Genomic DNA, 27710 nt, shown 5'->3' with positions numbered 1-27710 from the left:
TTTATTCAAAATGGTTAAATGCAGTTAGCTGAAAAATAACTAGGACTGTCTGCTTTACAATTTCACTTTCCTCTTTATCTTAAAGGTTTCGTTGCAGTCCTTGTAAGTTCGCACAATCTGGAGGCTGCATCTTTTGATAATCTAAACAGAGGAGATGATCTGAGAATTAATAATTTCTGGAATTACAGTAACCTGCTAACTCAATTAAACAATCTTGCGCTAGGCAACTGACCACTCTCTCCGTAACGGTGAATATTGAGGAGAATCATCATCATCAATCCTGTGACCGTTCTCCGCACCTCTTTATTCACTGTGCATGAAGGTAACTCTTCATGGGATTTTCTGTAGGAAGCACAAGCAAGCAACTGCCACCAGTAACCTGAAACAGCCCATCGGAAGTTAATTAACTTTACTCAAATCAATTATTAACAATAATGTACAATAACTATGGGATAACATGGGGTCAATTTTCCTCAGGAAGCCTTGCGTCCAGGCACCCGAAGTGTATTTGTGCCTGTCGAGGCTAGGGCATGCCTGAATTTGGTACTTCGGTTATTAACAAGGCCAGGTCACTCCCTCCCCACAAAAGTAGCAGGGCTTTGAGCCAGGAATCGGTGGAGAAAAATAACTGCAGCTACAGGCCTGAGGGATCTGCAGTTGTGGCACCGACCACTGGCCTTGGCACTTTCTGCCTGCCATTGGTCGCATAGTTTTGAATTTATTGCATTAGATGTGCATCTATTGAATTTAACAAACTGCCTCAGTTTGCAATGGCGGAAACCACAGTTTTAATACAATTTTATTAGCGAATAATATTTTATTGATCTGATTGTGATGTATGCCTGTGTGGAAAAAATGTACAGTCAGCTCATTTGATTTGCTCTTCCTAAGGTGTGCTGTCCATAACTGCACCCAGTTCTCGAAATGGGATCTAACCAGAGCTTTATATAACTGTATAGGACAGGTTTCCAGTGTGTTTTCTGCTCTTCAACATGTGATGGATTTTTATAGGAGTCACTAAGATGAGAATTTTCTTTTTCCTGAAATTGCTAAGCAGTGGTATTAAACATTTTTTCAAAAATTTAAAAAGCCACCAAGAAGGTATGTTTCTTAAACAATTCTTACCTGAATGTGGATATTTGGAGCAGGAGTGCTGCTCCCGGCTCCACAGCAGTCCCGAAGACTGTTGACAGCTCCCTCCAGATTGCCTCCAGCCCTCTCCAAGGACTTACCTGAGGGCCGCTGTCAGCGACGCAGTGTGTATGGTTCATCGACGTCAGGAATAAATGGAACAATTTTTCATTTAGGATGCAGTAAAGGAAAATAATGCATTCCCAGATCAGGTATATCATGGGTAAGATGCAAATTAGAATTTCCCAAACACTACTGGCATTATGCCATAGTCTCTATCTCAGAAGAAGAATACTCCCAACCATATATTTCTAGTTATCATTGCGGTCTTATTGCAGCTGCCCTGCTCAGTAAAACATGTTGGGGAACTAGCGGAGTCCCTAAAAAGAAAGTTTTAAACTTATCTTAGTGTGGCTGGAGAAACAGGAGTGCTCCTCCAGGATCCACAAGGGAAATCTGGGACTCTGCTACCCTGGGCTCCCCTCCTTCTAGCCCTCTGCAACCTTCGAGCATCCCCCCCCTCCCCCCCGCCGTGAATTGCCAGAGTGCCGCCCGATCTTCGCCAGCCAGCTACCTCTTTATGCCTGTTTTGGGCATGCAGCTCATCAGCGGGAAGTAAATGAGGCCCGAGAATTAAAACAGACCGTGTCTGAAATTGATATCATCGGGGTGGGTTTGATGCTCACCTCACCTCTCGACCGCCCAAAATCAGTTAAAGTTGACCCCCTGGAGTAAAATTTAACGACAAAAAAAAGAGATGCTACTTGCCAAGGCTTACAATTCCATGGCTGCCTGTTTCCATCTCCCTATTGAACAATGCATCAATATACACCTGTATGCTGAATAAACCTACAGTCATGCTTTTTGGAAGTAAACTTCCTACTTCCAAGCATTTAACTTCTTTACACAAGATGGCAATGTCTTCACTTACTGCATAAGCAGGAAGAGCAACTGCCACCAATAACCTGAAATAGTCCATCGGAAGTTATTTGCCTTTACTCAAATTAATTATTAACAACAATGTACAATAACAAATGGGACAAAATGGGGAGCCTTGCGTCCAGGCGCCCGAAGTGTACTTGCACCTGGTGAGCCTGGAGCACGCCTGAATTTGGTAGGTGGGTCATTAACATGGCCAGGTCACATCCTCCCCACAAAAGCTGGCTCTTTAGCAGGGCTTTGAGCCACAAATTGGGGGAGAAAAAGAAGTGCAGCTACAGGCCTGATAGATCTGCAGCTGTGGCACTGACAACTGGCATTAGTAATTTCTTCCTGCCATTGGACACATAGTTTTAAATTTATTGCAGTAGAAGCAGCATCTATTGAATTTAACAAACTGCCTCAGTTTGCAATGATGTGGAGATGCCGGTGATGGACTGGGGTTGACAATTGTAAACAATTTTACACCAAGTTATAGTCCAGCAATTTTATTTTAAATTCACAAGCTTTCGGAGGCTTCCTCCTTCGTCAGGTGAACGATGTGAAAATGAAATCCTGTTTGCAATGGCTGAAACCATCGTTTTAATATTATTTTATTAGTGAATAATATTTTATTGATCTGATTGTCATGTATGCCTGTGTAAAAAAATGCACAGTCAGTTCATTTTGATTGGAGAAGTATTTGAAGAGATTTCAACAACTGAAAGAGTTTCTGAGAAGAATGAGAGCTTTGTACAGAGCATGTGATCTGTAAAGTTCCTGCCAGTCTATTCAAATAGTAACGAGATACAAATGGTGTTTTCTCTTTGCTTGGCAGTGCAAGACATCCAAAACATTCAAATCTATTCAAATGCTTTTGACGTTTGTAGTATGAATATAGATATTTCTCATTCAAAGTTTTCCAGATGCAGAAAGTGAGTTACAACCGTACAAAATATAACGCAATGTTCATTCAAAATGGTTCAATTCAGTTAGCTGAAAATAAACCTATGAATGTTCCCTTTCAATTTCACTTTTCTCTTTCTCTTAAAGGTTTTGTTGCAGTTCTTGTAAACTCACGATAATTTAGGAGGCTGCATCTTTTCGATAGTCTAAGCAGAGGAGATGATCTGAGAATTAACAATTAATCGAATTACAGTAACCTGCTAACTCAATTAAACAGTCTTGCACTAGGCAACCGACCACCCTCTTCGTAATGATGAATATTGAACAGAATCATCATCATCGACCCTGTGACGGTGCTTCGCAGCTCTTTATTCATTGTGCATAATGGTAATTCTACCATGGGAATTTCTCTATCCTTTACAAGTTGAGTATTGTGCTTAATTCTAGGCTGACCTCTCTTCTTAGTTCCACACTTTGCTTGCCAGAATGATAGTTCCTCTTTTGCTCTGAAGGGTTGGCCAGCAAACTTCAGCCTTTATTACTGTTGTTATTCTGTCTCCATGTAGTATCTCATGTGGTCTTTCCGACTGACATCCAAGGCTTTTCCCAATAGTCTTGTGTATAAACAACAACAACTAAGATATTTATTTACAATCAAATAGGAACAGGGGAACATAGGAGCAGGAGTAGGCCTTTCAGCCCCTCAAGTCTGTTCCACCATTCAGTTAGATCATGGCTGATCTGTATCTTAACTCAATCTACCTGCCTGGGTTCTGTATCTCGTATTCCGTATTAATAGATTAAGTGAATGGGCAAAACTGTGGCAAATGGATTTCAATGTAGGCAAGTGTTAGGTCATCCACTTTAGACCTAAAAAGGATTGATCAGGGTACTTTCTAAATGGTGAAAAGCTCGAAACAGTGGAGGTCCAAAGAGACTTGGGGGTCCGTGTATATAGATCATTAAAATGTCATGGACAGGTAGAGAAAATAATCAAAAAGTTTAATGGATTGCTGGCCTATATATTTAGAGGACTTGAATACAAGGGGATAGAACTTATGCTACAACCATACAAAATCCTGGTTAGACTACACCTGGAGTACTGTGTTCAGTTCTGGGCACCGTACCTTAGGAAGGATATATTGGCCTTGGAGGGAGTGCAGCGTAGATTTACTAGAATGATACCTGGACTCCGAGGGTTAAATTATGAGGAGAGATTACACAAACTAAATTTGTATTCCTTGGAATTTAGAAGATTAAGGGGTGATTTGATCAAAGTTTTCAAAATATTAAGGGGAACTAATAGGGTAGATAGAGAGAAACTATTTCCGCTGGTTGGGGAGTCTAGGACATAGCCTAAAAATTAGAGCCAGGACTTTCAGGAGTGAAGTTAGGAAACATTTCTACACGTAAAGGGTGGGAGAAGTTTGGAACTCTCTTCCGCAAACGGCAGTTGATGCTAGCTCAGTTGATAATTTTAAATCTGAGATTGATAGATTTTTGTTAACCAAAGGTATTAAGGGATATGAGGCTAAGGCGGGTATATGGAGTTAGGTCACAGATCAGCCATGATCTCATTGAATGGCGGAACAGGCTCGAGGGGCTAAATGGCCAAGTTCTGTTCCTATTTTCCTATGTTCCATTAATACCCTTGCCTAACAAAAATCTAACAATCCCAGTTTTGAAATGTTCAATGGACCTAGCCTCAACAGCTTTATAAGGGAGACAGTTCCAGATTTCATCTACCCTTTGTGTGAAAAATGTTACCTGACATCACTCCTGAAAGGCTTAGCTCTAATTTTAAGGTTATGCCCCCTAGTTCTGGGCTTCCCCACCAGAAGAAATAGTTTCTCTCTTTCTATCCTATCAATTCCTTTAATCATCTTAAACACCTCAATTAGATCACCTCTCAATCTTCTATACTCAAGGGAATACAAGCCTAGTCTATGCAATCTGTCTTCATAATTTAACCCCTTTAGTCCCAATATCATTGTGATAAATCTATGCTACATCCCCTACAAGAATATATCCTTCCTGAGGTGTGGCGACCAGAACTGAATGCAGTTCTCGAAATGGGTCTAAACAGAGCTTTTTATAGCTGTAAATAGACGTATGGGCAAAAGGTTCAGCCCACACAAGAAATAAATATGAATATAGAAAGATAGGGCAACTAAAGCCAGAGCTCCCTGGATGACAAAAGAGATAGAGAGTAAGATGAAGCAGAAAAAAGGGGCTTATGACAGATGTCGGGTTGATAACACATGAGAACCAGGCTGAATATAGAACGTTCAGAGGGGAAGTGACAAAGGAACTAAGAGGGATAAAGAGAGAGTATGAGAATAGACTGGTGGCCAACATAAAAGGGAATCCAAAAGTCTTCTATAGGCATGTAAACAGTAAACAGGTAGTATGAGGAGGGGTGGGGCCGATTAGGAACCAAAAAGGAGATCTACTCATGGAGGTAGAGGGGATGGCCGAGGTACTAAATAAGTACTTTGCATCTATCTTTACCAAGGAAGAAGATGCTGCCAGAGTCTCAGTAAAGGAAGATGTAGTTGAAATACTGGATGGGCTAAAAATTGATAAAGAGAAGGTACTGGAAGAGCTAGCTATACTTAAAGTAGATAAGTCACCCGGTCCAGATGGGATGCATCCTAGGTTGCTGAGGGAAGTAAGGGTGGAAATTGCAGAAGTACTGGCCATAATCTTCTAAACATCCTTAGATATGGGGGTGGTGCCAGAGGACTGGAGAATTGCAAATGTTACACCCTTGTTCAAAAAAGGGTGTAAGGATAAACCTAGCAACTACAGGCCAGTCAGTTTAACCACGGTGGTGGGGAAACTTTTAGAAACGATAATCCGGGACAGAATTAGCAATCACTTGGGACAAGTGTGGATTGATTAGAATGGATTTGTTAAAGGCAAATCGTGTTTAACTAACCTGATAGAGTTTTTGATGAGGTAACAGAGAGGGTAGATGAGGGCAATGCAGTTGATGTGGTGTATGTGGACTTTCAAAAGGCGTTTGATAAAGTGCCGCATCATAGGCTTGCCATCAAGACTGAAGCCCATGGAATAAAGGGGGCAGTAGCAGCATGGATACCAAATTGGCTAAATAACAGGAAACAGAGAGTAGTGGTGAACGGCTGTTTTTTGGACTGCACGGAGGTGTACAGTGGTGTTCCCCAGGGGTCGGTACTAGGACCACTGCTTTTCTTGATATAAATGATTTGGACTTGGGTGTACAGGGTACAATTTCAAAATTTGCAAATGACATAAAATTTGGAAGTGTAGTGAACAGTGAGGAGGATTGTGATAGACTTCAAGAGGATTTAGACAGGCTGGTGGCATGGGCGGACACATGGCAGATCAAATTTAATGCAGATGAATACGAGGTGATACATTTTGGTAGGAAGAATGAGAGGCAATATAAACTAGAGGGCACTATTCTAAAATGGGTGCAGGAACAGAGAGACCTGGGGGTATATGTACACAAATCATTGAAGGTGGCAGGGCAGGTTGAGAAAGCGGTTAAAAAAGCATACGGGATCCTGGGCTTTATAAATAGAGGCATAGAGTACAAAAGCAAAGAAGTCATGATGAACCTTTATAGAACACTGGTACGAACACAACTGGAGTATTGTGTCCAGTTCTGGGCACTGCACTTTAGGAAAGATGTGAAGGCCTTAGAGAGAGTGCAGAAGAGATTTACTAGAATGATTCCAGGGATGAGGGACTTTAGTTACGTGGATAGACTAGAGAAGCTGGGATTGTTCGCCTTTGAACAGAGAAGGTAGAGAGGAGATTTGATAGAGGTATTCAAAATCATGAAGGGTCTAGGCAGAGTAGATACAGTGAAACTCTTCCTATTCCTCGGGTCAAGAACGAGAGGGCATAGATTTAAGGTGATTGGCATGAGGAAAAACCTTTTTACACAGCGAGTAGTTAGGATCTGGAATGCACTGCCCGAGGGGGTGGTGGAGGCAGATTCAATCGTGGCCTTCAAAAGGGAATTGGATAAGTACTTGAAAGGAAAAAATGTGCAGGGCTACGGGGATAGGGCGTGGGAGTGGGACTTGCTGGATTGCTCTTGCATAGAGCCGGCATGGACTCGATGGGCCGAAAGGCCTTCTTCTGTGCTGTAACCTTTCTATGATTCTATAATAATGATAACAGTCCATAATGAGTCAACAACCCATTGTGAGAATGCAGCCGGAAATCCTCAATCCCTCTGGCAAACTGTGGCTGAAACTCTAGCAGGCGTGCGGTGGAAAATAGGTCGGGACCCAGATATGTCAAATCCTGGACTGACGTCAGGGACTCCGCAGGGCCTTGCCAGGGTATTATGACCCATTGAGAAGATGCGCACGAGCTCCGTCAAACTACGTACGTGGAGCCCATGTGGGAATTTAGGCCGCAATCATGTCCAGGATCCCCAAAGAAATTCTTTTAATGAGGTCCCTTTTACATCAGTCGCTGGATATTTCTGCTTGTTCTGGCTGGCAGGCACCCGAGATGCACCCCTAGTGGTGCGGGTACCTGCCCAAAGAAAGAAAAACGGGGTGACCTCCTCCCCCTGACCCTCTAAACGTTGGTGGAATGCAGCGCTGGTAGTTACCAATGGGCATATCCTGGCTTTTATGCCAAAGTGCAACCCCCTTAAGGATTTACAGCCCCAATTTCTTAAATGAAGAAAATAGTCCCTAATTTACTTGTGAATAAAATTCACTCCCTTACTTGCAAATTTAGCCTGTTTTTGTAACATAACCCACTAAAGTACTTCATTGGACCAGACCAGGACTTCGAAGAACTACTGAACTGGAGCAAATTCCCTTTTTTTATTCAATTAATTCTTTTGAAATCATGATTTTTGGACAAATTTAAGGGGAATTTTTACTTCGAGCGGGAAGCTGGCGGGATTCTCTGGCTGCCCATCTGCGGGCTCCATTGAAGGCCGGCTGCAATAAATGGCCAGGCTTCATTTACGTTCCATTGGCTAGCTGTCTACCTGAAACGGGCATCGAACGCTTGGGAGAACCCCCCATGGAAATTCAACCCCAAAGTGTTGCAGCAAAAGCATATTGGTGAAAGTGCAACAACAGAACATGTGACAAACAGTAAATGAAAGCTAGTTAACTCGCATCAAGTCCTGTTCACCTATCACCCCTGTGCTCACTGACCTATATTGAATCCTGGTCCGGCAATGCCTCAATTTAAAAAAAACTCATCCTTGTTTTTAAATCCCTCCATGGCCTCACCTCTCCCTATCTATGTTACCTCCTCCAGCCCTGCTACCCTCCGAGATCTCTGCGCTGCTCCAATTCTGGCCTCTTGCATATTCCCGATTTTAATCGCTCTGCCATTGGCGGCCATGCCTCCAGCTGCCTAGGCCCTAAGTTCTGGAATTCCCTCCCTAAACCTCTCTGCCTCTCTACCTCGCGCTCCTTCTTTAAGAGACTCCTTAAAACCTACCTCTTTGACCAAGCTTTTGGTCACCTGTCCTAATATCTCCTTATGTGGCTCAGTGTCAAATTTTGTTTGATAACACGCCTGTGAATCACCTTGGGACGTTTTACTACTTTAAAGGCGCTATAAAATTGCAAGTTGATGTTGTAGCCACAAGACTTTTAAGGGGATGATTTTAGAGGTGGTAGTGGACCGACCATGCATTATAACCCCCCCCCCATCCTCTTCTGATTTGACGGGGTGTATAATGGGTAGCCAATCTGCAACCACTCATGTTCCACAACTGACAAAAGTTAAAATCAGCCCTTAATATATTAGAGATAGATATAAAATATATAATTCTTGATCTAAGTACAACTTTAAAAGATTCCCAATTCCTTATTACAGACGTCACTGACCTTGTAAGATACAGGATTGTTTTGGTTTCGATTTAAATCATAGAATCACAGAAAGGTTACAGCACGGAAGGAGGCCATTCAACCCATTGAGTCCATGCCAGCTCTATGCAAGAGCAATACAGGTAGTCCCACTCCCCTGCCCTATCCCCGTAGCCCTGCACATTTTTTCCTTTCAAGTTCTTATCCAGTTCCCTTTTGAAGGCCATGATTGAATCTGCCTCCACCATCTCCTCGGGCAGTGCATTCCAGATCCTAACCACTCACTGAGTAAAAAGGTTTTTCCTCATGTCACCTTTGGTTCTTTTGCCAATCACCTTAAATCGATGTCCTCTGGCCCTTGACCGTTCCGCCAACGGGAACAGTTTCTCTCTATCTACTCTATCTAGACCCTTCATGATTTTGAATACCTCTATCAAATCTCCTCTCAACCTTCTCTGTTCCAAGAAGAACAACCCCAGCTTCTCCAGTCTATCCCAAATAACTAAAGTCCCTCATCCCTGGAATCATTCTAGTAAATCTCTTCTGCACCCTTTCTAAGGCCTTCACATCTTTTCTGAACTGCAGTGGTCAGAACTGGACACAATACTCCAGTTGTGGCCGAACCAGTGTTCTATAAAGGTTCATCATAACTTCCTTGCTTTTGCACTCTATGCCTCTATTTATAAAGCCCAGGATCCCGTATGCTTTTTTAATCACTTTCTCAACCTGCCCTGCCACCTTCAATGATTTGTGCACATATACCCCCAGATCTCTCTGTTCCTAGACCCCTTTTAGAATTTGTGCCTTCTAGTTTATATTGCCTTTCCTCATTCTTCCTGTTATGCTCTTCCTGCCCAATGTGGGAAATCAGGGACCCTTCTGGTGTCCCTGACGACCATGTGTGCGGGAAATGTATCCAGCTGCAGCTACTGACAAACCGCATTGCGGCACTGGAGCTGCGGATGGATTCATTAAGGAGCATTCGCGATGCTGAGAACGTCGTGGATAGCACGTTTAGTGAGATGGTCACACCGCAGGTAAAGGTTGTACAGGCAGGAAGTAATTGGGTGACCACCAGGCAGAGTAAGAGAAGCAGGCAGGCAGTGCAGGGGTCCCCTGTGGCCGTCCCCCTCTCAAACAAATATACCGCTTTGGATATTGTTGAGGGGGATGACTTCTCAGGGGAAGGCAGCAGCAGCCAACTTCCTGGCACCAGGGGTAGCTCTGCTGCACAGGCTGGGAGGAAAAAGAGTGGAAGAGCTATAGTGGTAGGGGATTCTATCGCAAGGGGAACAGACAGGCGTTTCTGTGGCCGTAAACGTGACTCCAGGATGGTTTGTTGCCTCCCTGGTGCCAGGGTCATGGATGTCACTGAGCGGCTTCAGGGCATTCTCAAGGGGGAGGGTGAGCAGGCAGAGGTCGTGGTCCACATTGGGACCAACGACATAGGTAGGAAGGGAGATGAGGTCCTGCTTCAAGAATTTAGGGAGCTAGGTAGCAGATTAAAGAGCAGGACCTCAAAGGTTGTAATCTCTGGATTACTCCCAGTGCCACGGGCTAGTGAGTATAGAAATAGGAGGATAGAACAGATGAATGCGTGGCTAAAGAGTTGGTGCAGGAGGGAGGGTTTCAGTTTCCTGGATCACTGGGCCTGCTTCTGGGGAAGGTGGGACTTGTACAAGTCGGACGGGTTGCATCTGAACCAGAGCGGGACAAATATCCTTGCGGGGAGGTTTGCTAGCACTGTTGGGGGGGGTTTAAACTAACTTGGCAGGGGGATGGGATACAGAGTGGAGCTACAATAGGGGGTGATGTGCAGCCAAATATAGAGAAAAAAACAAGTCAGCTTGGAAGACAGGGCAAATATGTGAGGGCAAGGCTGGATGGCATCTATTTTAATGCAAGGAGTCTTGTGAATAAGGTGGATGAACTGAAGGTGTTGATAAACACATGGGAGTATGATATTGTTGCTGTCACAGAGACATGGTTGAGGGAGGGGCAAGACTGGCAGCTCAATATTCCGGGGTACAGAATCTTCAGGCGAGACAGAGGGGGAGGTATAAGAGGAGGGGGGGTCGCAATATTAATTAAAGAATCAATTACTGCCATAAGGAGGGATGATATATTAGCAGGTTCCTCTAATGAGGCCATATGGGTGGAGCTTAACAACAAAAAGGGGGCAAGCACTTTGATGGGAGTGTACTATAGGCCCCCAAACAGTCAGGGGGAGATAGAGGAACAGATATGTAGGCAAATCTCAGAAAATTGTGCAAATAATAGGGTAATAATAGTGGGGGATTTCAACTTCCCCAATATTAACTGGGATACTCAGAGTGTAAAAGGCTTAGAGGGTACAAAATTCTTAACGTGCATCCAGGAGAGCTTTTTGAGCCAGCATGTAGAAAGTCCTACAAGAGAGGGGGCGGTACTGGACCTAATTCTAGGGAATGTGGCCGGCCAAGTGGAAGAAGTGCTAGTAGGTGAGCACTTTGGTGACAGTGACCATAATTCGGTGAGATTTAAGGTGGTCATGGAAAAGGATAGGGAGGGGCCGGAAATAGAGGTTCTAAATTGGGGGAAGGCCGATTTTAATAGGATAAGGCAGGATCTGGCCAAAATGGACTGAGATCAGCTGCTTGTAGGAAAATCCGCATCGGAGCAATGGGAGTCTTTCAGAAGGGAGATTGAGACCATAAAATGGCAACATGTTCCCGTAAAGGTCAAGGGTGGTTCCAAGAACTCCAGGGAACCTTGGATGTCAGGGGATATACGAGAATGGATTCGGAAAAAAAGGAGGGCTTTTGGCAGATACAAAAGGCTAAAGACGGAGGAAGCCCTAGAGGAGTACAAAAAGTGCAGGGGGATACTTAAAAAAGAAATTAGGAGATCAAGGAGGGGCCATGAAATAACACTGGCGAGCAAAATAAAGGAAAATCCTAAGATGTTTTATAAGTATATAAAGGGTAAGAGGATGACTAGGGAAAAAATAGGGCCCATTAGGGACAAAAATGGTAATCTGTGTGTGGAGCCGGCAGATGTAGGAGGGGTTCTAAATGAATTTTTTGCATCTGTTTTCACTATGGAGAAGGACGACGTGGACATAGAAATACGACAGGGGGACTGTGATATACTCGAACATATTAACATCGAGCGGGAGGAGGTATTGGCGGTTTTAGCAGGCCTAAAAATGGATAAATCCCCAGGCCCGGACGAAATGTATCCCAGGCTACTGTGTGAGGCAAAGGAGGAGATTGCGGGGGCTCTAACACATATATTCAGAACCTCTCTGGCCACAGGGGATGTGCCAGAGGACTGGAGAACCGCTAATGTAGTACCATTATTCAAGAAGGGGAGTAGGGAAAAACCGGGGAACTACAGGCCAGTGAGCCTAACATCAGTGGTAGGAAAATTATTGGAAAAAATTCTGAAGGACAAAATTAGTCTCCACTTGGAGAAGCAAGGATTAATCAGGGATAGTCAACATGGCTTTGTCAAGGGAAGATCATGTCTGACTAATTTGATTGAATTTTTTGAGGGGGTGACTAGGCGTGTGGATGAGGGTAACGCAGTGGATGTGGTATACATGGATTTCAGTAAGGCCTTCGATAAAGTCCCCCACAGGAGACTGGTCAAGAAGGTACGAGCCCATGGAATCCAGGGTGCCTTGGCACTTTGGATACAAAACTGGCTTAGTGGCAGAAGGCAGAGGGTGATGGTCGAAGGTTGTTTTTGTGACTGGCAGCCTGTGGCCAGTGGGGTACCACAGGGATCGGTGCTGGGTCCCTTGCTGTTTGTGGTCTACATTAATGACTTGGATATGAATGTAAAAGGTATGATCAGTAAGTTCGCTGATGATACAAAAATTGGTAGGGTGGTAAATAGCGAGGAGGATAGCCTCAGTCTGCAGGACGATATAGATGGGTTGGTCAGATGGGCGGAACAGTGGCAAATGGAATTTAACCCGGAAAAGTGCGAGGTGATGCACTTCGGAGGTACTAACAAGGCAAGGGAATACACAATGAATGGGAGGACCCTAGGCAAGACAAAGGGTCAGAGGGATCTTGGTGTGCAAGTTCACAGATCCCTGAAGGCGGCGGAACAGGTAGATAAGGTGGTAAAGAAGGCATATGGGATACTTGCCTTTATTAGCCGAGGCATAGAATATAAGAGCAAGGAGGTTATGATGGAGCTGTATAAAACACTGGTTAGGCCACAGCTGGAGTACTGTGTGCAGTTCTGGTCGCCACACTACAGGAAGGATGTGATCGCTTTGGAGAGGGTGCAGAGGAGATTCACCAGGATGTTACCAGGGCTGGAGCGCTTCAGCTATGAAGAGAGACTGGGAAGATTGGGTTTGTTTTCCTTGGAGCAGAGGAGGCTGAGGGGGGACATGATTGAGGTGTACAAAATTATGAGGGGCACAGATAGGATAGATACTAAGGAGCTTTTTCCCTTCGTTGAGGGTTCTATAACAAGGGGACATAGATTCAAGGTGAAAGGCGGGAGGTTTAGAGGGGATTTGAGAAAGAACTTTTTCACCCAGAGGGTGGTTGGAGTCTGGAACTCACTGCCTGAAAGGGTTGTGGAGGCAGGAACCCTCACAACATTCAAGAAGCATTTGGATGAGCACTTGAAATGCCATAGCATACAAGGCTACGGACCAAATGCTGGAATATGGGATTAGAGTAGACAGGGCTTGATGGCTGGCGCGGACACGATGGGCCGAAGGGCCTCTATCCGTGCTGTATAACTCTATGACTCTATGACTCTAAAATGTATCACTTTGCATTTTTCTGCGTTAAATTTGATCTGCCACGTGTCCACCCATGCCACCAGCCTCTCTATGTCCTCTTGAAGTCTATCACAATCCTCCTCACTGTTTACTACACTTCCAAGTTTTGTGTCATCTGCAAATTTTGAAATTGTGCCCTGTACACCCAAGTCCAAGTCATTAATATATATCAAGAAAAGCAGTGGTCCCAGTACTGACCCCTGGGGAACACCACTGTACACCTCCCTTCAGTCCAAAAAACAACTGTTCACCACTACTCTCTGTTCCCTGTCCCTTAGCCAATTCAGTATCCATGTTGCTACTGCCCCCTTTATTGCAATCTTGATGATAAGCCTACCGTGCAGCACTTTATCAAACGCCTTTTGAAAGTCCACATCAACTGCATTGCCCTCAGCTACCCTCTGTGTTACCTCATCAAAAAACTCTATCAGGTTAGTTAAACACGATTTGCCTTTAACAAATCCATGCTGGCTTTCCCTAATCAATCCATCCTCTTCCAAGTGCCTGTTAATTCTGTCCCGGATTATCGTTTCTAAAAGTTTCCCCACCACTGAGGTTATATAATAAACTTTTGACTGGCTAATGGAAAACCCAGCCTTAAGTTGTTGAACAGACATTTTTGTCAGTTAACCACAAACTACTGACTTTTGTCTACTGTTAAAGAAAAACAATACAAGACAGACATGGAACAGGAATAAGACTTTGGATACTGCATCAGCAAAACAAATTTCAGGGGTGGCCCCTTTTATGGTAGTCGAAAGCCATAAGACTAAGCCTCAAATCTTTATAAAAAGGAGAATGAACTCTGCCAACGGCAGGAGAGGCAGCATGAAGAAGACAAGGAATAATCGCTTTGGTAGATACTCCCGGCCTTCTTCCCAGGACAATGATCTGGTCAATACTGCACCTTGAACCGTATTCCACTGTTGTTAGTATTGCTTAGATTTATTGCTTATTGTTGTTCAGCAATCAAATTAAGTCCTAACCAGTTTTTGTAGTTGCTGTCTCCACTCTAGCATTAGAACAAGTAATCAAAATTATTAATAATCCTACAACCTCACACTCAATTTAAAGTGATCCTATCCCCTATTTGCCTGATCCTGAAGGAGAAAGCCACTGCCTCTACTATTTAGAAGAAATTTCAATCTTAGCAATAGACTGAGTCAGACTGGAGCATGGATTGAGATAACTATGAGAACAAAATTCAGCATTTCAGAATTCTTTTCAACAATATAACTCCCATGCTGCATCGATCAAGTATGGGAACATAGCGTACAAGTTTCCAATGCCTGTTTACGATGTTGGGAATGAATCGCCAACACTGTTGGACAAAACCAATAAAGCTCATTATATAGAATTACATTGAATGTACAGCACAGAAACAGGCCATTTGGCCCAACAGATCCATGCCGTTGTTTATATTCCATACGCGCCTCCTCCTTCCTTACTTCATCTAACGCTACCAGCATACCATTCTGTTCCTTTCTCCCTCATGTGCTTATCTAGCTCCCCCTTAAATGCATCTATGCTATTTGTCTCAACTACTCCTTGTGGTAGCACATTCCACATTCTTACCACTCTTTGGTTAAAGAAGTTTCTCCTGAATTCCCTACTGGATTTATTAGTGACTATCTTATATTTATGACCTCTAGTTTTGGACGCCCCCATGAGTGGAAACATTTTCTTTATGTTTACCCTATCAAACCCTTTCATTATCTTAAAGGCCTCTATCGGGACACCCTTCAGCCTTCTCTTTTCTGGAGAATTTCTATGTATGAGTCTTGATTTCAACACAGTGAGGTTGCAAGGGAAATGAAGAGTGTGCACGACAATGTACTTACATCTTAGGACAAACAAGAGAAGAAAATTCAGAGGAGCACTGACCATAGTAGTATCAATAAAATAGAGACAAACAAAAAAGATATCATCCAAGAGAATATGTGACATTGTAGCTTGAAGTGAAAAGGGGATTGTCAATCAAATGACAAGATTTTTTGTGCAAAAAAGGTTATTGCTCTAAGTTTAAGGAAAGCCTTCGACCCTGCCCTAATCAACTTCTTTAATGCCTCGAGGCCCACAATCTGGAGGGTCTCAAGGATCTTATGCTTGCTCTATCCCCTCCTGTCTGCAGTTGTTGTTGCCTATTATGTGTGGTTTCCTCCTGCAAGTAGATTGAAAAGGGACACATATTGGATTGAGGAAGATGAAAGATTTTTATTCATTATCAGGATATTATTAGCAAGGCCAGCATTTATTGCCCATCCCTGGTTGCCCTTGAGAAGGTGGCGGTGAGCTCTAACTGGGATATCCCTCTCTCGCTCTTGCTAAGATCTCCACTGGCTGCTTCTTCCCCCACCCAATGCATGCAAATGAAAGAAGTTTTTGACAATGTCCTACCTGTAGGTTGTCCTGTGTCACCTCATCCCTCTCTTCTGAGTATCCTCTTCCTAATTAGGGGTTTGATTGGCTCTACCTTCTTACTCTTTATTTACAGATGGAAGGCCCAATCTTTTTGTTACAGCCAAATTATGAAGGATTCAGCACACCACTGTAATTCTGGACTGGAGTGTAAGGCTCACCTCTGACATATTCAGGCAATGGAAATGGGACTTGAAAATCTGAAAGATTTGTTCAACTATTATTTGTGTGGCACTCAATGCTACATTGTATCTGTTTCCAGATGATGAAAAGAGTCATTCGAATGGTTGAAGCGGGTACCCCAGTCTCCTAGCAGCCTGAGAATAAATAAATCATGGCTGTTTCCAAGGCAGCATGCATTGATATGCATAATGAGGTGGCTTGCATTACTTACTATCTGCACATTCAGTGATTGAAACCTTTTTCTGTTCTTGAAATTGACGGCACTTTCAGATAGACCCTTTATTGACACATAGGTAGCTTGACAGCCTGCACTTGGGGGAATTCAGCCACTTAAGAGAAGTTGGTTACTCTTTTTCTCTCTCCTTCTCTGCTTCACTGAATCCATAAAGATGTAAATGAACTCAGAGGCATGCCTCAACAGGGCATCTGTTTAATGAAACAATGCTGACTAACTGATGTGACTAATGTCTCCAGAGGCTACTTGGAAACATCCAGATGTATAAAGATGTAATGTTGCTATCACTATCACAACTACTGACAAGGCTGTGTCCCTGATGGAAAGAGGCTGCAGGTTAGGTTCCCACAACTGGCACACCTCAGTTACTGTATCCGGGGGAACACACGGCCTGATCCTATAATAAAAACTCAAATAGGACCTCCTTGGTCTGTAGACCCTGTAATATGGATATCTATGTTATCTACATGTATGATGCCACACTCTCATGGCTTGCATCTTCTCCTCCTTTATGTCCTCATCATTCTCCTCCTGAAAGCATAGACTACGAAGATAAAAATCTATTATTTCCTGAATCCGAACTCTAACTAAATTGGCAGCAAAATTCAGTAAATATCTTCCATGCAGGGATTTTGCATCTTTTAAGTATTGCACATCACTTCCAGCCAAAACACTGCAGGATCACTACTCTGTGTGACCTATGGTCTTCCAGATTCTTTCTTCATTCTGGCCCAACACCACCACCTTTATAGCGTTGGTGATTTCAAGGGGCAGTATATGGTTGGTAAATCAGGATAATCTCGTAGATGACTAAGCCATGCTCCCCACCTGCATGCATTGATGCAGGCTTCAGGCACGCAGTTGAAGGTTACAGCATTTTCTGGGATGGAGTTTTGGCAAAAGGCCACTCCACCTCATTTTTTTGGCAGGCTGCGTCTATACAGTCCAAAATCAGTTCTTTAAATAAGGACAATCCATGCCATGGTTTCCGAACATTACAAACTAGAGCTCTGCATATACATCGAAGCTGATGTCACTGAATTTGGTGCGACCTACAGTCAGGAGCACAATTCCGGTCGGTGGATTCTGCATCACAATCCACAGGTAACAGGCTAAGACCAGTAACTGCAGTATAGCTGCCCGTTGCATTTTCTCTTTTCATCTCTGATTGTTATTTTAAAATAACTGATTTTGTCTACTAACTGCCTTACTTTCCAATTTCTTTTAATCATTAAATTCTTTTCATTGTGCTTATTCTAACTTCCCTATTCAACCATTTAAGTCTAGGGTTTTGATATGATCCTCCCACCCAACAACAATTTGCACTTATACAGGATTGTAAACAAAGCAAAACTTCCCAAGGAAGGAGTGGGAGAGGTGTAGCCAAGCAGGACTTGGGAGGAGGGTTAGGGTAGGTGATTGAAGATGCCATTAAAGAGGTAGGTTTCAGAGATGCTTTTAAAGATGAGAAGAGATGTGGCATGAGAGAGTAGTTTAAAAGAATTCTAGAGTGCAGTGGTGTGATGACTAAAGGTACTTCCAATGGAAAAAGAAGAATGAATGCAGTTATGAGAGCCTAATGTCTGAGTAAGTACTGAGGGCTGAAAGAGTGGAGTGAGGACATGGAAAGATTTGTAAACAAGCGCAAGGATTTTGAAATAAATTCACTAGAGAACTGGGAGCTAGTAGAAGCCAGTGACTGGGACTTAATATCAAGTAGGATGTGGGTGGCCAAACAGGATTACTTTGATCTTGCAAAAATTGAGCTGGAGGAAGTTCTAGTTCTACCATGATTCAATGTCAGACAACCTTACTGTGTAAAGGGACAATTTTCCTCTGTTTTGCGCCTGGAGAATGCTCAGTTCCCAAATGCAAAGCAGAGGATAAAGGGCAGAAACCTGTAATGCCAAATGTCTGCCTCCTTTGCATTGCACTCAGATTTCTAGAGATTCCCCTGAGGCAGCATGGAGTGCTTGTGCCTAGAGCAGGCACATTAAAACCTTATTTAAATGAGGCAGGGGCGAATTAAGACCAGCTCCTCCTCATTTTCATTTCTCTACACCAGCCAGATGTCCATTTGGAGGAGCAACAAGAAGGAATGGCCCTTAGGCCTTGCTCTAGTTCCACTCAAATTGGAAGATCTGAGAAGGGACAGGTAATAAGAGGATAGAACCCAGTAAAAGGTAAGTACTTTTTTTTTTACCAGGTACTCGAGAGTACTCTTCAGTGCTGGAAGCTTCTGGCTGCTGTTTTTTGATTTCCACTTTTGATTCTGGGTGCTGGCCCCTGCCCAAGGACAGGCCTGCACCGGGTAAACATAAGGCCTATTAAAATGACCTGAGCCTGGAAATACAGACAGGTTCAGGTTATGTCAGGCAGACCATACCTGGCTAACACCCAGGTGTGGGGGAGAAGAAAACCTTTTCCCGGAGCCCAAATAATTTCATTTTAAGTTTCCTCTTTTTGCTCTGGTTACGCATTAATTTCTCAGTATCTTGTTTATTTACCATTGTGTCAATTGCATTTATTCAAAAATGAATCAGTTCTCACATTAATCATCTAAACTAAAGGTTAAATCATCTCTTTAGGTTTCTGCCAAACTCCCTCTTATTAGTAGCAACAATACTCCCCTTCCAATCTACTTTCTCGTTCCTTCTAAATAATTGAACACTATAATATGAAACTCATATGCACCCGAGCTTTAACCATGAGGTAAATTTTAACATACCAGCGGGAACTCAGCAGGGGGATCAATGCACGCGTGGGAAACCTGGAACATTTTCTTATGTTTTCTTGAGCGTTCGCGACTCAACTGAAGGCCTATAATGTGACTTCCAAGCTGCGCAGCAGACACACTGCGCACCCGAATGACACGCTGGGAGCTAGATTATTTAAAAAGCCATTGCAACCATGGATTTTGAGGGAGAAATGTGAAATTGAGCCAAATGGAGCAACAAAGGATGAGGCCATCATCCCGGTTCAGTGACTCTTCACTGGAGTTGCTACTTGCCGGTGTGAGGATCAGGAGAGATACATTGTACCCGGCTGACAGGAGGAAGTGCCCTGCCTCTGCCATCAAGAAGGCCTGGCCCAAGGTGGCAGAGGAGGTGAGCAGCAGGAGCACTGTCTCAAGGATGTGGGTGCAGTGCAGGAAGCGCTTTAATGACCTAACCAGGTCAGGAAAAGTGAGTACAGTTACTGATTCACCTACAATCTGTGGTGTACATTACCCCCTGTCTCACTCTGTCTTGCCAAGCAGACTCCATCACATCATTCCTCACACCCACTTAAGTCTCATTATCAACTTACCTTCACTTTCTGTGCACTTCCTCACCTCCCCATTTGTGAACCCACCTACTCGCACTCACCCCAGTCCTGATGCATTGTGATGAATCTGTCTGATAATCACCCTCTGATGCATCTCCTTCATTGTCAGCATCGCCCAAAGCAATGGATCCATCGGGTGACCCCGTCATCCTCACTCACTCATACATCTGTTCTTTCTCCCCTTGTAGGAGAAGAGAGCGCAAAATGCAAGGGAGAGGAGTCGGACTGGAGGGGGGGCCACCACAAATAGTGGCCCTGACAGAGGCAGAGGAGGAGGCCTTGGATCTCAGCCATGTGGTTGATTGCCTGGCTGTCAAAGATGGTGAGACTGGCACCCCGCAAATGTCTGGTGACAGAACTTTAACATCCCTCACACACATCATGAATTGACGTTATCAATGATTGACCTGTTGCATACTTCGGTATGCTAATCGCACCATAACTTCTGCGATGATTCTTACTATTGCTGTATGTTCTCTTCCAAGGCCTACAAGGAGTGCTGAAGAGGCACACGACATGGACGAGGGCGATTCCTCAGAGGAGCTCCATGCCTCTGAGGGCGCACCGTCTAATCATAGTGAGCCATGCACCAGCGCAGATACTCACACCTTGGTGGATCCTATTACAGAGTTGGTTGGGTTGCCACCTGGTGGGTTGCCACCTGGTGATTCAGCACACAAGCAGACACTGGTGGTAAGGGCAGCTGTGGAGAGTCCACGTCAAGGGACGCACTCCTCTCCAAGCTCTGTTCAGCTGGATGCAGATGCTGAATCCTGGGGGCCATCGTTGGGAAGAAGAATGGTAGAGGTACAACTGCAACTTTGTAAGGTACTGAAAGACATGCCTTGCACACTCTCCACAATAATGGAGGGGACAGAAGAGTGCACCTCCAGCATTAGTGGAATAGTGGCGCAGGTAAGTGTGGGAATGTCTGCGATGGAGAGAAGGCTAGCCTCCATTGAGCTTCAAGCATGGCTCAAAATGAGTCCATTCAGGCCATGACAATGGCCATGCGGACTCGGGGTGCTGACTATTCTGCCACCTTTAACAGGCAGACAGATACTTTAGCGGTGGCCTTACAACGCATCACAAATGTGCTCCAAGCTGTTGTCCAGCTGTGTGGTAGGAGTGATGTGGCCCTGGCCCAGGAGAGGGATGATTCCAAGGGACATGGAAGTGAGGACTCCACTCAAAGTGCTCCCACATCTCACCTGTTGCCCCCTCTCAACCAGTACCCACAATACTGCCTCTTCTCCCGATGACTGAGTCTGCCCCTGCACAGGTGCAGGTGGAGCAGTCTTTGGCGGGGCTCTCACGGCCTCCAAAACCCAGAGAGCGTAGACCGAGAGCATCTCAGCAGTCAGGGTAAGGACCTGAGCAACCTGCCACTACCTCTACCACCACGGCCACGTCTTGTCCATTCTTGAGTCTCTTTTGTGAAAGTGCCCATTCATGTGCCTCATCAAGAAAGGCAAATCTTCATGCAACCCATTGGATGCTTTTGCAATTGGTGTATGTGTGGTTGAAGGACTCCTTTGTGCAAGCGGACGGAGTTAGGGGCTGATGTTGGTGGTGGTGGTTGTGCTTGTTCCAGGTGGTCTGAGTATTTCCCTATCTTCACTTTGCAGATCTCCTTATGAGAATCTATCAAGATATAAGTGACTCACTGGCATCACAAACAGCCAGATATGCTGCTGCTCTGCCGATAGGTTGCCCATTATTGTCTTCCTCCTCCTCATCCTCCTCCTCGTCTTCTTCAATGTTGTCTGCAGATGTGGATGCTTCATGGGCGCATGGGATCTCCTCCACCTGTAACCCTCTCTGCTGAGCGATGTGTAGGGCGCAACTCACGTCTATTATTCTGTACACCCTCGCCAGTGAGTACTGAAAGGCTCCACCAGATCGATCCAGGCACCTGAAACGCATCTTGAACATTCCTATGGCTTGTTCAATGACAGACCTGTTGGTGATGTGACTGTCGTTGTACCGCTGCTGTGCCTCATTGGTGGGGTTTCTCTTAGGTGTCATGAGCCACGTCTACAGGGGGTATCCATTGTCTCCAAGGAGCCAGCCCTTAAGTCTGTCTTGTGCGTGGAAGAGGGCTGGGATGGACTCGCGCAAAATGAAGGAATCATGGCAGCTGCCAGGGAGTTTGGCACACACCTGCAGAAACCTCTTCTGGTGGTTGCACATCAGCTGTGCATTGATGGAGTGATATCCCTTTCGGTTGATGAACAGTCCTGTTCATGTGCAGGTGCTCAGATTGCTACGTGTGTGCAATCAATTGCGCCCTGTGCCCGTGGGAAGCCAGCCAGAGAGTGGAAACCCACCGCCCTCTCAGTCTGGCTGATGTCATCACAGGGGAAGTTGATGTAGTCGGACACCTTGGCAAACAAGCCATCATGACCTGTCGTATACACTTATGTGCAGACAACTGAGAGATCCTGGTGATGTCATTGGTGGCACCCTGGAAGGATCGGGAGGCGAATAAATTGAGGGCAGTGGTGACTTTAACTGCGATGGGCAATGCACGGCTACCAGGCCCAGCCGGAAGCAACTCTTCATGAAGGAGCCTGCAGATATCTGTGGCCGCCTGGCAACTCAATCTGAGCTTGTGTAGACACTGCTCCTCAGAGAGGTCCAGAGAGCTCAGCCTCTGCCTATACACCCTCTCATGTGGGTAGTGCCTCCTGTGACGTTGGGCTCTCTGTTGGTCTCCTCTCTGCTCTTCTGCAGGTCCTTGTGGTGCACCTCTGTCCTGTGGAGCTGCAACTCCTAGAACTGAACGCTGTGCCTGCCATGGATGGTGATGTGCCTCCTCCTTAGATGTACTGCTGAATAAATCCATTGCACCCCCCCATCCTGATGGTGTCAGTTTGAGGGGGTGCTAAATGTAGGTAAATATGTGCGAACACAAGAATTCTGAGAGTGAACAAAGAAATCTCAGTCTAAACATAAAGAACTCCCAACCAAAGGTTTGTCTGAGAGAACTGATTGTCCTTCTGCAAAAACTCACCTTTTCTTCACTGTGTCAATCACTGGTTTAAAGATCCAAATGGGTGCCGGCTGCAATTCGCCTCCTTTTCCATGGCGTGCATCAGAGGCCACGGGAGACACGTTCAGGAGAAGTTAAAATGGCTTATGTAAGTCAATGCACAAACGCTTTACAGCTTTAAGGACTTAAAATAGCTCAATTGACCCTTTAAATATCAGCCAGCGGGACTTCAGAGTTTCAGAAACGTGCATCCAATCGAGTCTGGGTCAAACCCGGAAGATGGTGCGTTGGAGCCGGGATGTGATCCCGCTCCGAAATCAGAGAATTTTCACTGCCCACCTGACCCCAACCAACCTGTTCTTGGGGGTTAAAATTTACCCCATGTCTAATCAGCTGATGGATCCACCTTTCCTTCAGACATGGCCTCAAAGTTCCAGTATCTTTTTCATCATGCTCCTTATCTTATGATTAAAAAAAAGCTAGACATTAAGGTGATTCTCCTACCATGTGCTTCTTTATTGATCAGGTATAACTGCTCCCTGGTTCCTATTTTACATGCCATTGTAGAAGAAGGTTGTAACTAGTGGGGTGCCGTAAGGATCAGTGCATGGGCCTCAGCTGTTTACAATATATATCAATGGCTTAGATGAGGAGACCGAGCATAATGTATCCAAGTTTGCTGATGATACAATGCCAGGTGGGAAAATAAGCTGTGAGGAGGACGCAAAAAGATTCATAGAATCATAGAATCATAGAAGTTTACAACATGGAAACAGGCCCTTCGGCCCAACATGTCCATGTCGCCCAGTTTATACCACTAAGCTAGTCCCAGTTGCCTGCACTTGGCCCATATCCCTCTATACCCATCTTACCCATGTAACTGTCCAAATGCTTTTTAAAAGACAAAATTGTACTCGCCACTACTACTGCCTCTGGCAGCTCGTTCCAGACACTCACCACCCTTTGAGTGAAAAAATTGCCCCTCTGGACCCTTTTGTATTTCTCACCTTAAATCTATGCCCCCTCGTTATAGACTCCCCCACCTTTGGGAAAAGATTTTGACTATCTACCTTATCTATGCATCCTCATTATTTTATAGACTTCTATAAGATCACCCCTAAACCTCCTACTCTCCAGGGAAAAAAGTCTCAGTCTATCCAACCTCTCCCTATAAGTCAAACCATCAAGTCCCGGTAGCATCCTAGTAAATCTTTTCTGCACTCTTTCTAGTTTAATAATATCCTTTCTATAATAGGGTGACCAGAACTGTACACAATATTCCAAGTGTGGCCTTACTAATGTCTTGTACAACTTCAACAAGACATCCCAACTCCTGTATTCAATGTTCTGACCAATGAAACCAAGCATGCTGAATGCCTTCTTCACCACCCTATCCACCTGTGACTCCACTTTCAAGGAGCTATGAACCTGTACTCCGAGATCTCTTTGTTCTATAACTCTCCCCAACGCCCTACCATTAACGGAGTAGGCCCTGGCCCGATTCGATCTACCAAAATGCATCACCTCACATTTATCTAAATTAAACTCCATCTGCCATTCATCGGCCCACTGGCCCAATTTATCAAGATCCCGTTGCAATCCTAGATAACCTTCTTCACTGTCCACAATGCCACCAATCTTGGTGTCATCTGCAAACTTACTAACCATGCCTCCTAAATTCTCATCCAAATCATTAATATAAATAACAAATAACAGCGGACCCAGCACCGATCCCTGAGGCACACCGCTGGTCACAGGCCTCCAATTTGAAAAACAACCCTCCACAACCACCCTCTGTCTTCTGTCGTCAATCCAATTTTGTATCCAATTGGCTACCTCACCTTGGATCCCGTGAGATCTAACCTTATGTAACAACCTACCATGCGGTACCTTGTCAATGGCTTTGCTAAAGTCCATGTAGACCACGTCTACTGCACAGCCCTCATCTATCTTCTTGGTTACCCCTTCAAAAAACTCAATCAAATTTGTGAGACATGATTTTCCTCTCACAAAACCATGCTGACTGTTCCTAATCAGTCCCTGCCTCTCCAAATGCCCGTAGATCCTGTCTCTCAGAATACCCTCTAACAACTTACCCACTACAGATGTCAGGCTCACCGGTCTGTAGTTCCCAGGCTTTTCCCTGCCGCCCTTCTTAAACAAAGGCACAACATTTGCTACCCTCCAATCTTCAGGCACCTCACCTGTAGCTGTCGATGATTCAAATATCTCTGCTAGGGGACCCGCAATTTCCTCCCTAACCTCCCATAACGTCCTGGGATACATTTCATCAGGTCCCGGAGATTTATCTACCTTGATGCGCGTTAAGACTTCCAGCACTTCCCTCTCTGTAATATGTACACTCCTCAAGACATCACTATTTATTTCCCCAAGTTCCCTAGCATCCATGCCTTTCTCAACCGTAAATACCGATGCGAAATATTCATTTAGGATCTCACCCATCTCTTGTGGTTCCGCACATAGATGACCTTGTTGGTCCTTAAGAGGCCCTACTCTCTCCCTAGTTACTCTTTTGCTCTTTATGTATTTGTAGAAGCTCTTTGGATTCACCTTTGCCTTATCTGCCAAAGCAATCTCATGTCCCCTTTTTGCCCTCCTGATTTCTCTCTTAACTCTACTCCGGCAATCTCTATACTCTTCAAGGGATCCACTTGATCCCAGCTGCCTATGCATGTCATATGCCTCCTTCTTCTTTCTGACTGGAGCCTCAATCTCCCGAGTCATCCAAGGTTCCCTACTTCTACCAGCCTTGCCCTTCACTTTATAAGGAATGTGCTTACCCTGAACCCTGGTTAACACACTTTTGAAGGCCTCCCACTTACCAGACGTCCCTTTGCCTGCCAACAGACTCTCCCAATCAACTTCTGAAAGTTCCTGTCTAATACCATCAAAACTGGCCTTTCCCCAATTTAGAATTTTAACTTTTGGGCCAGACCTATCATTCTCCATAGCTATCTTAAAACTAATGGAATTATGATCACTGGTCCCAAAGTGATCCCTCACTAACACTTCTGTCACCTGCCCTTCCTTATTTCCCAAGAGGTGGTCAAGTTTTGCCCCCTCTCTAGTCGGGCCATCCACATACTGAATGAGAAATTCCTCCTGAATACACTCAACAAATTTCTCTCCATCCAAGCCCCTAATGCTATGGCTGTCCCAGTCAATGTTGGGAAAGTTAAAGTCCCCTACTATTACCACCCTATTTTTCTTGCAGCTGTCTGTAATCTCCTTACATATTTGCTCCTCAATTTCCCGTTGACTATTTGGGGATCTGTAGTACAATCCTATCAAAGTGATCTCTCCCTTCTTATTTTTCAGTTCTACCCATATAGACTCCGTGGGCGAACCCTCGGATATATCCTCTCTCACTACTGCCGTGATGTTCTCCCTAATCAAGAACGCAACTCCCCCTCCTCTCTTACCTCCTGCTTTATCTTTCCTATAGCATCTGAACCCTGGAACATTGAGCTGCCAGTCCTGCCCCTCCCTTAGCCATGTTTCAGTAATAGCTATAACATCCCAGTCCCATGTACCCATCCATGCCCTGAGTTCATCTGCCTTGCCCATCAGACTTCTTGCATTGAAATAAATGCAGTTTAATCTAGACTTCCCTTGGTCTTTGTCCTGCTTTCTCAGACCATCTGTCCGGTCATGTTTTGTACACTCTCCCTTACTGCCTTTTGTTTCTGTCACCACTTTACTTCCCACTGACTTCCTGCATCGGTTCCCATCCCCCTGCCACATTAGTTTAAACCCTCCCCAACAGCACTAGCAAACATTCCCCCTAGGACATTGGTTCCAGTCCTGCCCAGATGCAGACCATCCAATTTGTATTGGTTCCACCTCCCCCAGAACCGGTTCCAATGTCCCAGGAATTTGAATCCCTCCCTCTGGCACCATCTCTCAAGCCACGTATTCATCCTAGCTATCCTGTCATTCCTACTCTGACTAGCCCGTGGCACTGGTAGCAATCCTGAGATTACTACCTTTGAGGTCCTACTTTTTAGTTTAACTCCTAACTCCCTAAGTTCAGCTTGTAGGACCTCATCCCGTTTTTTACCTATATCGTTGGTACCTATATGCACCACGACAACTGGCTGTTCACCCTCCCCCTCCAGAATGCCCTGCAGCCGCTCCGAGACATCCCTGACCCTTGCACCAGGGAGGCAACATACCATCCTGGAGTCTCGGTTGCGTCCGCAGAAACGCCTGTCTATTCCCCTTCCAATCGAGTCCCCTATCACTATAGCTCTGCCACTCTTTTTCCTGCCCTCCTGTGCAGCAGAGCCAGCCACGGTGCCATGAACCTGGCTGCTGCCACCTTCCCCTGGTGAGCCATCTCCCACAACAGTATCCAAAACGGTATACCTGTTTGAGAGGGGGATGGCCACAGGGGACCCCTGCACTACCTGCCTGCACCTCTTACTCTGCCTGGTGGTCACCCATTCACTTCCTGCCTGTACTCCCTTTACCTGCGGTGTGACCAACTCGCTAAACGTGCTATCCACGAGTTTCTCTGCATCGCGGATGCTCCACAGTGAGTCCACCCGCAGCTCCAGCTCCGAGATACGATCGGTCAGTAGCTTCAGGTGGACACACTTCCTGCACACATGGTCGGCAGGGACACTGGTAGTGTCCATGACTTCCCACATCTTGCAGGAGGGGCATATCACGGGTGCGAGGTCTGCTGCCATGGCTTGCCTTAGCTCAGTTACCCCTTTTAAATTACGTTGAAATTAGAAAATGTTAACTATACTAGGGACCTAGGTTCACTTAAAAAAAAACACTACCTGCTATAAAAGCTGCTTAGTTTCCCAGCTCTTCGTTTAAACCAATGCCCTAATTTAGAGGAAAAAAACCAGTAACACTCACCAACCAATCACTTACCTGCTGTCCTGTGACGTCACTCCTTGGTTTTCTGTTGTTGTTTTTGATCCGTTC

General features: G+C 45.0%; 1 long non-coding RNA gene across 1 annotated transcript; it reads right to left on the bottom strand.

The window, feature by feature from the left end:
* Nucleotides 1-27710, bottom strand: LOC137321392 (uncharacterized). The gene is made up of 4 exons (XR_010962801.1): nt 27657-27710; nt 1126-1242; nt 233-379; nt 1-141 (listed from the first exon to the last, which is right to left on the bottom strand). It is a non-coding gene; the product is annotated as an uncharacterized lncRNA (long non-coding RNA).

Source organism: Heptranchias perlo, chromosome 5 (assembly GCF_035084215.1).
Source record: "Heptranchias perlo isolate sHepPer1 chromosome 5, sHepPer1.hap1, whole genome shotgun sequence".
Lineage (NCBI taxonomy): Eukaryota > Metazoa > Chordata > Chondrichthyes > Hexanchiformes > Hexanchidae > Heptranchias > Heptranchias perlo.
This window is presented reverse-complemented; position numbering and strand designations above follow the sequence as displayed.